At 46.1% G+C, this 13179-nt stretch overlaps 1 protein-coding gene across 1 annotated transcript in view; it reads right to left on the bottom strand.

Annotated features, from left to right (window-relative positions):
* LOC144805591 (uncharacterized) overlaps positions 1-13179 on the bottom strand; it is a 42262-nt gene that overhangs the window by 25274 nt on the left and 3809 nt on the right. The window lies entirely within an intron of this gene.

Raw genomic sequence — 13179 nt, 5'->3', positions numbered from 1 at the left:
TCCCTCACAATAACTCCTGGAGTCACAGTCCACACAATATACATGTTTTGTTCCCCCTACTTCCAACCTTACATATATCCCCAATCACCTGCCCAAACCTCTCCCTGCTGATGCCAATGTGGTCCTCCGTCATCCCGCAGACCATATTTTTGGCCGCTTTGAAACTGCCCATACAATAAAAAATGCTGCAGTTGTAAATACATATCAACTACCATTTGTTGTGTTTGAAACATTTTATTGAATAATAAAACCTAAAAAACATAAGCTGATTATTAAAGCAAAACAAAACATCAGTTGCCATACACATAAGAGACAAAAGTAGTACATAAAAATCAACTACTGTAACACAGCAAAGTTATGTAGAGCACAATTCCTAATTTCGGGCAATCTTTAAAGCTCAACAATAGAAACGTTCATAAAGAACAGGAAAGGAAACAAAGAAGGTGGGATACAGTGATTTCATTAATGTAATGCTTCCTACATATAGAAAAACAAATACTAATTATTTTCCTTAAGCAATAAAGTCCTTACATTAGAATACTGAGAGATATATATTGAACAATTAACATTTCATATGTAATTAGAATTCAATTTGAATATTTTAACCTCCTCAGGTTGACTCATGATTACAACCTGAATGCTTTCTGGAAAAGAACCACCTCATGGGGTTCAAAATCACATATTTCCAACAATAGGATTCAAATGATAAACTTGAATTTCAATTCAATTTATTGATTTAGGTCATTTTGGAGATCAACAATTTTAAATATATACAAAATCCATACACTTTTGTAAAATTGTCACCTAAACTTGAATTCAATCCACTTTTTGATTAAACACTTCCCATTCCAGCAAGCATCACAAGACCACGTGTTGTTATCTTCCCAATTAGTGATAATGTTTCGGTTGGCAACAACAATAAATATGTTTAGAATTTTACCTCCGAAAGCAAAAACATGCCATTTCTGAATCATGGTGCACAATAAAATGTAGGAACAAAAAGGGCATCTTTTGGTGTAGCATTCGTTAAGGTTTGACCAGGCTTGAAACTAGAATTCCTGAACTTTTGGACATTTAAATGTCATATTTTAAAAGAGTTCAAACAGACCCAGCACGAGCACCGTGAAAAATAGAAGATGAGGGACTTGTACTTCGAGAAAATGTGCTGATAAGTAATCTATCGATGTAAAATACAGTGGTCAGGCAATGCGTGTGGATCTAATCTATTCAGATTTTTAACTCCAAAGTTTGTTCAATAAATTGACTAGGCATAATACTTGATGAAGGTCCATCTCTCAGATAAGTTCTATTACAGTTTTAGTTGCAATAACACTAAAAAAGATCAATGATAAATAGATTTTAAAAGCCATGGGTGGAATTGATCCTTGGTCTAAATCTAGATTATTGTCTGCAATAGAAATCAGTACAAACAGATGAAATCTAAAAGGATTGAATATGTTTATTATAGTGGTTTAGAGTAAACCCAGAAGACACACATTGTTCCTGAAACTCAGAAAATGTATCTAAAGATTATGATTACATCCTAATTTATGTCGAGACTGCTTTATCTCCTTTCCTGTTTAAGTAACAACATTTGCAAATATATTTAACAAAACATTAAAGCTGGATGTCAGCAATTCTGTCTAAGTATTGTGTAAGAGTTATGTGCGATGGTTATTATTTGATTTGAAGCAACACTAACACTAAATAGGTGCATGCACCGGTTATCATTCAACTAACATTATTAGCAAACTTAATTTGGAGGGAATTGAGAAAAATGGCCTCATGTTTTATTGTTAAAAAAATCCACTGGTTCAGTAATTCACAAAGTTTGCAAATGCTAAACCCCTTTTTGAAATGTACTAAGCTCATTTAACAATTCATAATTTGGAAGGGGAATGTTAATAGTTTCCTTTATTTAAAGGCAGTCACAGACAAAGCAGTGTGTTGACTCTACAAGCAACCACTTTTTACCAAATGGATTATTAGTACATGAACCTCCGTATTTCCTATATTGCTGAAATTTAGTCTCTAATATTTTTGTAATGTTGTGTAAATATGTGTTCCTGTTAGTTCCCATTCCAATATTGTCATGAAATGTACCTATTCTTTTTGTCAAACATATTGAAATATCTTTATCATTGGGGAATTCTAAAAAGTATTTTCACTCTTTAACTTGAAGCTTCCTAAGAAAAACACTGACGCCAGTTCCTGGTTTCTCCTAGATCATTTAGCTTTCTCACTAAAACAAGCACAATATTGATTTGAGAGAGGTGGTTATTGTACTCATACGCACTGGGGTTAGTTTAGAAAGGACCAATATAGAACTTCCTTAATCTCTAGAAATAATACTTGCAAAAGTTTATGTTAAATCATTTCTGATAATTCACTGATAAATATATCAGATAAAGATCCCCTAATTTCTTATACCTTCTGGTATCAAAAATCTGCTAGAATTAACAGACTTCTCTTCTAGGTAAATCCAGGTATGAGAGGGTATTAAATGCGATTATCAACTTTCTGTTATTTTAACACATTTTCTCAGTGCACAGAGCATTTTCCCTACATAGTTCACAACATTTCATGAAATGGTCTGTGCTTGAACATACGATGAAGGGGTAAACATGTATTTCTACCACAATCAAGAAACCCTTGGGTCTCGGAGGATTACTGTTGCAAATGAAGACCTAGCTAAGATGAAATATCCCTTTAAAAGGACGATTTCCCTCACCCACCATAGTTGGCATGCTTCCTTATTGGGAATCTCCTGGCACCGTGATACAACCCCCTCACTGAGAGGAAGGAGTTCAGGCATATTTTGTGATAGTGAAAGGTACACTAAATACCACAATATTGAGCTCAGGGTAGTGGGGGCAGCAGAGTGAAAGCTAAAACTTGCTAAATGGTATGTGGTTTCCATTATTTGTACGCCCCTGGGCCAGGATTAAAAACAGGGCACTGTGGGAGAAATATATATGCACTGTTAGAGTCAATAAGAGGTCAACATGTTTCAGCCTATTAACCCTCCAAAGAGGTGTTTGCGGCATTCTTCTGGACTTAGTCAAAACTTCTGCTGCTCGATGTACTGAATCAATAACAAGCATTGTCATAGCCAATATGTCTCGCCTTTGGGACCTTATAAGTGTTTAGCCATGTAGATCCAGTAACAATGTGAAATAATTTCTATTAAAAAAAGAAGACTATAAACTAACTAAGCTAGACGTGACTTTATAACTGGTTAATTGAACATTTCTGGAGGTTTCGAATATATAAACAACTCCTTTTTTCTAAGGTGTGTCATAAAATTGATGCTCTAAATTTTGGTAAGCGTACACAATGTCAAAGAATTCAATACTGCTTTTATATCAATTTACTTTTGAAAGCTTGAAGTGAAAGACAATTCTAAGTGGCATTTGCTTATGAGTAGGCGCTAATGACTATTTCCGGAGGACAATGTCATTAGCATTTTTTTGTATAAGATGTGTTAAATGTATGGGTAGGGAAAATGGCTATTTTTGCCAAAGGCTCTCCTTTTTTATGCATGCTAGTTTTAATTTGTAAACAGAATCACAATTTTTTATGTGGTACACTGTAATGTTAGATGAATCTGTTTTACCCTTCTGATAAGCAAGGGATGACGATTAACCATTTTTTCATCCCTGGTTTTAAATGGGTTCAGGTTGGAACAGACGAGGTGTTGGTTGACTTTGCCTCAGAAAATGGTTGTTTCCTGCATGCTGCTTTCTTGCGCCTTAAATCCCTCTAGTGGAAGAGGCGGCTGCATGCCTGCAGATATGGCCACATCAGTACTTGGCTGTTTCGGTTCACCAGCGGGGCTAGAATAGAAGCCGTTAATGGTAGTGGCTTAGCTTCCCATTGGTGCAGCAGGTGCAGTGGCATCATGTCCCAGATGCCTTAAAGGCCCACTGAACCCTGATAACTGCTGTTTGTCACAGTTCAAACCGAGGCCTGAGGGACCCACAGAACAATGATTATTGCTGTTTTCCACAGTCCAAATAAAGGGCAGGGGTCATATTTCCTTTCTTGCCTTGGGGTCCAGGTCACACTGGCTAGGCCACTGGTTAAGGATGCAGTGGGAAGAGGTGGCAAGACAGGTGGAATATTTAAACAGCTCGATGATGACTTCATGCCTGGGTATTAAAGTATTCATTGCAATTAATGACTGAAGCAGGAATAGATCTCATAATATAGAGAGGCCTACTTACAAATGCAGCTCGATAAGCGGCTGCCTTTTAACTTCTCACTTATCACCTCTCCTAATTTACAGTTTTATTTTAGATACAGACTTAAATCGTGACCTATGAATATGTGAGTATCTATCTTTAGGTTCCAAATGACCCATCTTTCCATATGCAATTATCAGACAGGTCGGGAATGCCTCATGGCTTTGCACTTGATAAAGCCACATTAATCACTGGTCTTGAAATGCAAATGGCAGCATTAGGAACGCAGAGGTGTAATCTACGTAATCTCATTATGTTCAGGGTATGGTAGGGTGTTGAGGGCATAAAGCAATTTGACAAAAACATTTCCGCCACCTTAGAAATTCAATCTTCCTTGCCCTACCTTAGTATACAAGTAGTACCACATTCTTTGTATACCTGAATTAAATAGGCATACAAAATAGTACCGTATTTAAAGGCCCAGGTCAGAATTACAGGGAAGGTGCACTGTCCCAGACTACACAACGGTCCAGTCTTCAGTAGGTGCTGTCATCCCACACAGGGATCGAGGGAAAGAGTCTTTAGAAGGGGCAAAATCAATGCCTTTTTCCAAGCATCTGGAAAAAATCCGGACTTGAGCACCATTGTAATAACAAAGTGAGATGAGCAGAAATGGTAGCTGAAACTGAATGGAGGGCAAGAATCTGCAGGGCTCCAAATTTCATAGTGTTGATAAGATTAGAGACTTTCTCTTCAGTAAGTGGGGTGAGTGTACTCATTACCAGGAAATGGTAAGTTAGTTTATTCACCGTACATTACTCCACTGTATCTGTCCCTAAAGATTATCTGGTGTTATCTTAAAATTCAGGAATATTTTATTTACTTTGGAGGAAAAAAAATTGGGTAGTTCATCACAGCTTTTCGTCTGGGAGTTGCTACATTTTTCTATCCAAAGGATGAAAGTGATTTAACTGTGTTGAACAACAGGCTGTAACTCTTCCTCCAAAATGGTTATTGGTGCCTAAATTTTGATGATGGGTCTTCAATCTAAAAGGCCCTACTTGACAAACTGTCTGGTAACAATGTGCAAGATGATTAGCCTTAATTAGCTCAATTTCACTGATCAGAAGTGGCTCTCACTACATAAAAGGTTGAAGACCCCTGTTGTAAACACTTAATATCCCCAAAATCAAATAATTTGAAATATGCAAAAAAAAAAAAAAAGGAATGTGCTACAAAACAAAGAGTATCCGTTGGGCCAGTCCTGTGAAAGGGGGCTCGTTTTTACACTTGCAATAATTGGACAGGTATGATGCAAATTGTGAAAGGGAGATGGGCACACGTTACCTCCACCCTTTTCGAGTGAGAGTTCAAAAATATGGATCCAGCCCACAAGGTTCTGAGTTTCCCAGATGTGTACTGAACCCCAGACCGACCGGAGCATTGAAGCAGCAAGAGTATATTGTAGTTACCAAACAGCCCAAGAGCTCTAGAACCAGCAGAATCTAGCATCCAAGACTCTACACAAGAAAAAAAAGAAGTTAGAATAGCCTAGCCCTTTTCCATGCCACCCTACCCCACAGCACTGCCACCAACCCCACCACAATAGCCTTGAAAACCATAGCCCCTTTCCTCAAAACACTGCCATCATCCGTTCCCACAAGACACTGGCCGTTTCTGCTTGACCTAAAACTACTCCTCCACACAGCAACCCACCCTCAAAACACTACATGGCTACACTGTCTGCTTCTGACAGAACACTGCCCTCTATCCTGCCACCCCCACCCAAACTGACCCCTACCGTACCAATGTCCCTATTGCCAAACACTAGCCTCTACACTCACAATTGTACCCTGAAAACGCTGGACCCCCAGCACCAAAACACTAGTGAGGGAAAGCTGGATGAGAAGGGGTGAGTGGGAGCCACCTAAGAAAGGTCAGATGGCTCAACTCTGATGTTTTTTTCAAGCAGTGGACGAGACACTGGCGCGTTTGGTGGGCCCCTTCAGAAAAATATTGGCCCATGGGGCTTGGTGTGCCCCTGCATTAAAATCTTGCCTTGTCCCCGGTCCTACGACATCCCCCATGGGAGCTGGACCCCTGCATTAATATACTGCCCCCTCTCAGGGGCCACCACGCTGGTTTGCCAATGCCCCTTCCATTTCTTTGCCTAGGGCACCCACAGCCCTGGGCGAGGATAAGGAAGAATGGGCAAGCTGTAGGAGTGGAGGAGACAGGTGCACACTGCTGCAGCATGCCAGTATACCCTACATGATCTTCTTTTTGATGCCCCGTTCTCCAACGTACAGTCTGTTCTCTCCTCTGGCTGCAGAAGAGTCCAGGCTGCAGCCAGAAAAGTCCTACTGTCTGGTGGTGGAGTCCAAAGCCCTCCAGATCAATGCAAAACAGCAGGCAGGCCGGTGAGGAGTAAATAAACAAAGAACACCTCACCTGTCTGCTGCTCAGACCCCTCCTTTTATTGGCCCATTGGCGAGTGATGGATCAATGCAAGGACGAGGTAGCATTCACTGGCATTTTTATGTAAAATGCAGACTTGTTACAAAACTGGCAATTTATTTTTGCACATCGCTAAATCCTGGAGGGTATGAATGACAATGCTCCCCAATATCAATCAATCAATGACTCCATTTGTAAAGCACGCTACTTACCCGTGAGGGTCTCAAGGCGCTGTGGGGGCGGGGGGTGATGCTACTGCTCGAAGAGCCAGGTCTTGAGGAGCCTTCTGAAGGTGAGCAGGTCTTGGGTCTGTCGCAGATGGGTGGGGAAGGTGTTCCAGGTTTGGCGGCGAGGAAGGAGAAGGATCTGCCGCCGGAGGTTGTTCGTCAGATGCGGGGAACCGCGACTAGGGCCAGGCTGATGGAGCGGAGCTGGCGGGCGGGGGTGTAAAAGTTTAGTCTGTTGTTCAGGTAGGCTGGTCCGGTGTTGTGGAGTGCTTTGTGTGCGTGGGTGAGGAGCTTGAAGGTGATCCTCTTGTTGACGGGGAGTCAGTGCAGCTCTCTTAAGTGGGAGGTGATATGGCTGTGGCAGGAGACGTTGAGGATCAGTCGGGCGGAGGCGTTTTGGATGCGTTGTAGTCATTGAAGGTGTTTAGCCGGGATTCCTGTGTAGAGTGCGTTGCCGTAGTCCAGCCTGCTGCTGACGAGGGCTTGGTTCACTGTTCTTCTAGTTTCGGTTGGGATCCACTTGTAGATCCTGCGAAGCATACGGAGGGTGTTGTAGCAGGAGGAGGAGATAGCGTTGACCTGCTTCGACATGGAGAGGGCGGAGTCGAGGATGAATCCTAGGTTGCGTGCGTGGTCCGTGGGTGTTGGAGCTGTTCCCAGTGTAGTCGGCCACAAGGAGTCATCCCATGCAGAGGGGGTGGGGCCTAGGATGAGGACCTCTGTCTTGTCCGAGTTCAGTTTCAGACGGCTGCTCCTCATCCACTCGGCGATGGCCTTCATTCCTTCGTGGAGGTTGGTTTTGGCGGTGTGCGGGTCCTTGGTTAGGGAGAGGATGAGCTGGGTGTCTTAGGCGTAGGAGATGATGTTCAGGTCGTGCTGGCGGGCCACTCGTGCGAGGGGGGCCATGTACATGTTGAACAGGATCGGGCTGAGGGATGAGTTGGGGTACGCCACAGATGATGTTGGTGGCTTCGGATCGGAAGGGTGGGAGGTGGACTCTCTGGGTTCTGCCGGAGAGGAAGGACTTGATCCAGTCTAGGGCCTTCTTCTGGATTCCGGCTTTTTGGAGGCGTGTTCTTAGTGTGCGGTCGCAGACAGTGGTGAAGGCGGCAAACAGGTCCAGGAGATGAGGGCTGAAGTTTCGCCGTTGTCTAGCTGGCACCTGATGTCGTCTGTGGCGGCGATGAGGGCGGTCTCTGTGCTGTGGTTGCGTCTGAATCCGGACTGGGATGGGTCTAGGATGTTGTTGTACTCTAGGTGGCGGGTCAGTTGCATGTTGGCGATTTTCTCGATGACCTTCGCCGGAAAGGGGAGCAGGGAGATGGGCCGGAAGTTCTTGAGGTCTTTGGGGTCCGCCTTGGGCTTCTTGAGGAGGGCGTTGATTTCAGCATGCTTCCAGCTTTCCGGGAATGTGGCTGTGTCGAAGAAGATGTTGATGACCTTCTGTAGTTGGGGTGCGATGGTTGCGTTAGCTTTGTTGAAGACGTGGTGTGGGCAGGAGTCTGACAGAGATCCCGAGTGGATGGAGTTCATGACCTTGCGTGTCTCTTCGTCGTTGATGTGGGACCACGAGGTCAGCTGGTTGGTGCAGGTGGCGTTCGGGGTGTGGTCTGTTGCGGTCGGGCGGATGAAGAGTTGAAGCTGTCGTGGATGTCGGCGATCTTGCGATGGAAGAAGGTGGCCAGTTAGTCACACAGATCTTGCGAGGGCGGGATGTCGTTGGTGTTGGCGCTGGGGTTGGAGAGTTCCTTCACCATGTTGAAAAGTTCTTTGCTGTCGTGTGCATTGTTTTCCAGTCGGGTTTTGAAGGACGATTTCTTGGTTGTTCTGATGAGGTGGTGTTGTCTGCGAGTGGCGTCCTTGTAGGCTGCGTGGCTGTCTGGTGTGTGGTCGTGGAGCCATTTCTTCTCCAGCTTCCGGCATGCACGTTTGGAGGTCTGGAGTTCTTCGGTGAACCAGGCGGCTTTCTTGCTGGGGTGGCTGATAGTGGGGTCCTTGATCGGGGTGAGGGTGTTGGCGCAATCGTCGATCCACTGTTGGTGGGGTCGGTGGGTGGGTTCTGGGCGAGGGTGGAGGTCAGCTGGTCTTCGAAGACTTTGCTCCAGTAGCGGCGAGGCAGCTGTTGGATGCGGTGGTGCGTGGTTGGTTTCTTGAAGGTGAAGTGGATGCATCGATGGTCGGTCCAGTGGAGTTCAGTGGTGTGGTTGAAGGTGACGTGGGTGCTAGTGGAGAAGACGAGGTCGAGCATGTGGCCGGCGGCGTGGATGGGTTCGGTGATGAGTTGTCGGAGGCCGAGTTTGGTGAGGTTGTCGATCAGGGTGGTGGAGTTGGCGTCGTTGTTGTTCTCGAGGTGGAAGTTCAGGACCCCGAGGAGGATGTAGTCCGGGGAGGCGAATGCATGGGTTCTGGTGAGGTTGGTGATGGAGTCGCTGAAGAGGGTCCTGGGTCTAGGGGGTTGGTAGATGAGTATTCCTCTGAGAGTGGTGTTGGGGTCGATGTGGATCCGGAAGTGGAGGTGTTCGGCGGGGGTTGAGGGAGTCGTCTGCGAGGGTGTGGACCTGCAGGGTGGACTTGTGGATGATGGCTATTCCTCCTCCCATTCCGTTGATGCGGTATCTGCGGGAGATCTTGTAGCCGCCCGGGATGGCTATGGCGATGTCGGGCGCCGAGGAGTCGTTCCACCAGGTCTCGGTCAGGAAGGCAACGTCTGGGGTGGCGGTGTCGAGCAGGTCCCAGAGTTCGACGGCGTGTTTGCGTGCGGATCGGGTGTTGAGGAATATGCAGCGGAGGTGGTTGGGTCCGGTCCGTGGAGGCTTGGTGGTTCTGTCACATGTGAAGTTGCAGGTGTGGCAGGAGAAAGGTCTGTGAGTGCTTTTAGGGGTGGCCTGTAAGCAGCGGTGGTCTCGGCCGGCGTTGAGTGTGAGGAGAGTGTTGGCGTCGTATCGGAGTCTTGCGTCGTGGCGTGAGTGGGGTCCAGGGGTTCTGGCGCTGGGCGCGGTCCAGGCGCGGACGGGCGCAGACGGGTTTGCTTTTGGCATGCCTTTGGCGCGCACTCAGCGCGCCCGCTGCGCGCGTCCACTGCACGTACGGGCAGCGGCAGCCATTTAAATTTAAGACGGGGAGGAGCTAGGAGGCGGGAGTGGGGCGGCGAGTGGGCATGGCCTCAGGGGCAGCGATGGAAGAAAAGAGCGGGATACCGAGAGCAAAGGAAGGGTGGGGGCATACGAGTAGAGCGAAGGCTCAAAAAAAGGCACAGATAAATAGATCACAGGAGACACAATACCCAAAAAGCACAGGACTGGCTCAGGTCACGGTGCTGATCTGTGGCAGGCAGCGGGCGCGAACTTGCGTACAGGAACCAGAGCAGGCAATCAGCTGGTGGAGCTGTTCGGCAGCAGTGGGATGTCCTGGCCTGCAAACAGGGTCAGAGGTCACTTCTGCTGTCGAGCAGCAACCACCTATATAGGTCGGGGAGGGAGGGAGGAGCAGCTGGGAGGCGGGAGCGGGGCGGCGAGGTGGCGTGGCCTCAGGGGCAGTGGCGGAAGAAAAAGGGCGGGATACCAAGGGCAAAGGGTGAGTGGGGGGATACGGGTAGAGCGAAGGCTCAAAAACAGATAAATAGATCACACAACAGTACAGGAGACACGATACCCAAAAAACACAGGACTGGCTTAGGTCACGGTGGTGATCTGTGGCAGGCAGCGGGCGCGAACGTGCGCACAGGAACCAGAGCAGGCAATCAGCTGGTGGAGCTGTTCAGCAGCAGGGGGGTGACCTGGCCTGCAAGCAGGGTCAGAGGTCACCAACACATATAATCATGCCCTGTGGGATACAGTGGCCCAAACTCTGCTGGCGAACACAAGCTATTCAGGATAGATGTGTTGCAGCAAAGTTTGTACTATGTTGTGACTGGGACATAGCCTATTGCTTGGGTCAGGTAATTGATATGAGTGTGGAACTATGGTGCATTGCCTGGATTAGGTCTATAAGCTTCTCTAAAGATACCCAAGCATCGTTAATGGACAAGCTATTCAATGGCTCTCGCCTTTTAAGCAAGAAAGCGGACTAGGCCCTAGACAGATTCCTTGGGTCTGTCCGCGTCCGCCACGCAATTTCATCACAAATCTCGTCCCCTTCTGGCTACTGTAGGGTTTTTCAATACTGCCAGCGCCAGAGCCTGCTGCAAACCCAACAGGTCTCCCAGTTCTTTTATGGCCATGGCACACAAAGGCAAAGTCCAGGACATCCTGTCCCTGCGTGACCTGCTGCTACAGCTGGCACAGCCTCAAAACCTCTTTGTGTCCTTCCAGACAATGACTCACCCTATTGTAGGGAGTATCCAACATTTTCTCTAGTGAATTAGATTACGCCAGTGGCAGACCCCTCTCCCTATTCCACCCAGACCTAACAGTGGCGACGGATGTATTACTTCTGGGATGGGAAGGCCATATGGGAGACAGAGACTAGGGAACCCTCGTCACCGGCAGAGACCCAACTCCATATCAAGCTGTTGGGAGTTGCGAGCATTTCACTTGGCGGTGAAGGTCTTCCGGCCCACCATCACAGGAGGCCTGGTGCAGCTTCTCACAGACAAGACAGTCAATGACGATCATCTCATCAGGAAGTATCACACTTGAACGTGTTTGACAGTGAGCCGAGGATTCACTGGCTGCAGTTGTTTGGTTCGACGAACAGGCGCTGGAACTGCTTAGTTGAATTTGACTTCCTCCCAGGACGCTGCCCCGAGAAACAGAAGAATCCTTACTGGGTTGTATTGAATATAGTGTGAGAAGCATATTGGAGAGACGGCGATCTACCATCCTGATGAGACCATGGTAATTAACTGGAACGGTCAAAACATTGACTATACAGGGACTATTTCATATAAATTATGTCTTCTAAGAATCGCCTTTGCTTAACTTGTATTGTACAAAAGTATTTACAGCCCTGTTTCTGTGTGCAAAATGTGGATCGGACTGTTTTATCATCATATCACTTTCATCTTGAGCACTGCGCAGTAATCACTCAACGATTTAAATATACACTTGCTGCTGAGAATACAATTAGAATTTTGGGAAATGAAAAGGCCTCATCTGAATTCTAATCATGATAAAAAAGGTGTATTAATATCTGCCCAGGGCCTGCATATGTGATACAGACCTGTGAGATAATGAACTCATAGACCTCTGTAGTTGTTCACAGTGCTCTGGGAAGTGCTTTTATGCGTCTAAGCTTGTCACTTCTGGAGCAGAATGACATCGACACTGAGCTGCCTGATGTCTCCTCCTGCGTGCAGCAGGACTGCTTTAAAGTTTGAGGATCCAGTCTGGCGTGTGGGAAATATTCACAAGGTGAGGAATCTGTAAGCAAAGGAGTATCCACCAGAAAGAGCGTTACCGAAGGCAACTAACTGGTTTGTTATGTTTTCCTGCTGTTGTATATTATCTAATTCTGGGTAGTGAACTCCGCTTGCAGAGTTTCCGTATTCCACGGAGCTCCCGGAGTTCCTAAAAACTCTGCACCGTGGAGCGTAGCAAGGTTTTTTTCCACGCTCGCGTTTTTCAACGTCATGTATTGGAGCGAGGAAAATCCACCTCCTGTTGAGATTTTTCCTTGCTCGCGCTCGCCAAGGTCTAGTTGGTGATCAAAATCAACTTCCTGGCGAGATTCGTTGCCGGATTTCTCAATGCGAGTGGTCGTGCCAGGTCACAACCACTCGCGTTGAGAAACTTTCCTTCGCATTGACAAAGCTGCCGCTCAAGTAGAAGCAGCTGCACCCTCTTGCGCTACACATGGTGCCATTCACGATAAATTTTACAGGGCGGGACAAACAATCGGAGATCAAAATCACCACGAACGGCATGACCCTAACGCACTCCGCTGCTCGTAGAACTCCGCATAGTGCGGCGCAGTTTTTTGACACTTCTCGGAGTTCTTCATTGAGTACCACCACCTAGGCTTAATCTTATCATGAAAATCTAGATTTCAGTCATATGTTAAGAAACAAGGGTGAGTAGAAACCTTTTGGGTGGAGAAAATTTAAGACATTAATATTGTGAATTTTTTGGTAATTAGTTGATTTTTGCAAGTACTAACACTTCTCTGTGTAAAATAAATACCTTGAGATTTTTTTAACTTTCAGATACTCAAATTGTGGATTTTGTTGCAATTAAAACATTTTCGAGGCCTGAAATTTCTTTGGAGGTTGCATGCGGGCAGCCTAAGTTATCCTGCAAGAATTTCTTGATTAAACCACAATATGTGCTATCTCATGTAGTCAGGTTGTTAGAAGCTTTTCTGCAACTCAAGAT

This window comes from Lissotriton helveticus (genome assembly GCF_964261635.1).
Source record: "Lissotriton helveticus chromosome 1_1 unlocalized genomic scaffold, aLisHel1.1 SUPER_1_unloc_15, whole genome shotgun sequence".
NCBI lineage: Eukaryota > Metazoa > Chordata > Amphibia > Caudata > Salamandridae > Lissotriton > Lissotriton helveticus.
Note: the sequence above shows the minus strand (reverse complement) of the source record. Positions and strands in the feature narration are given on the sequence as shown.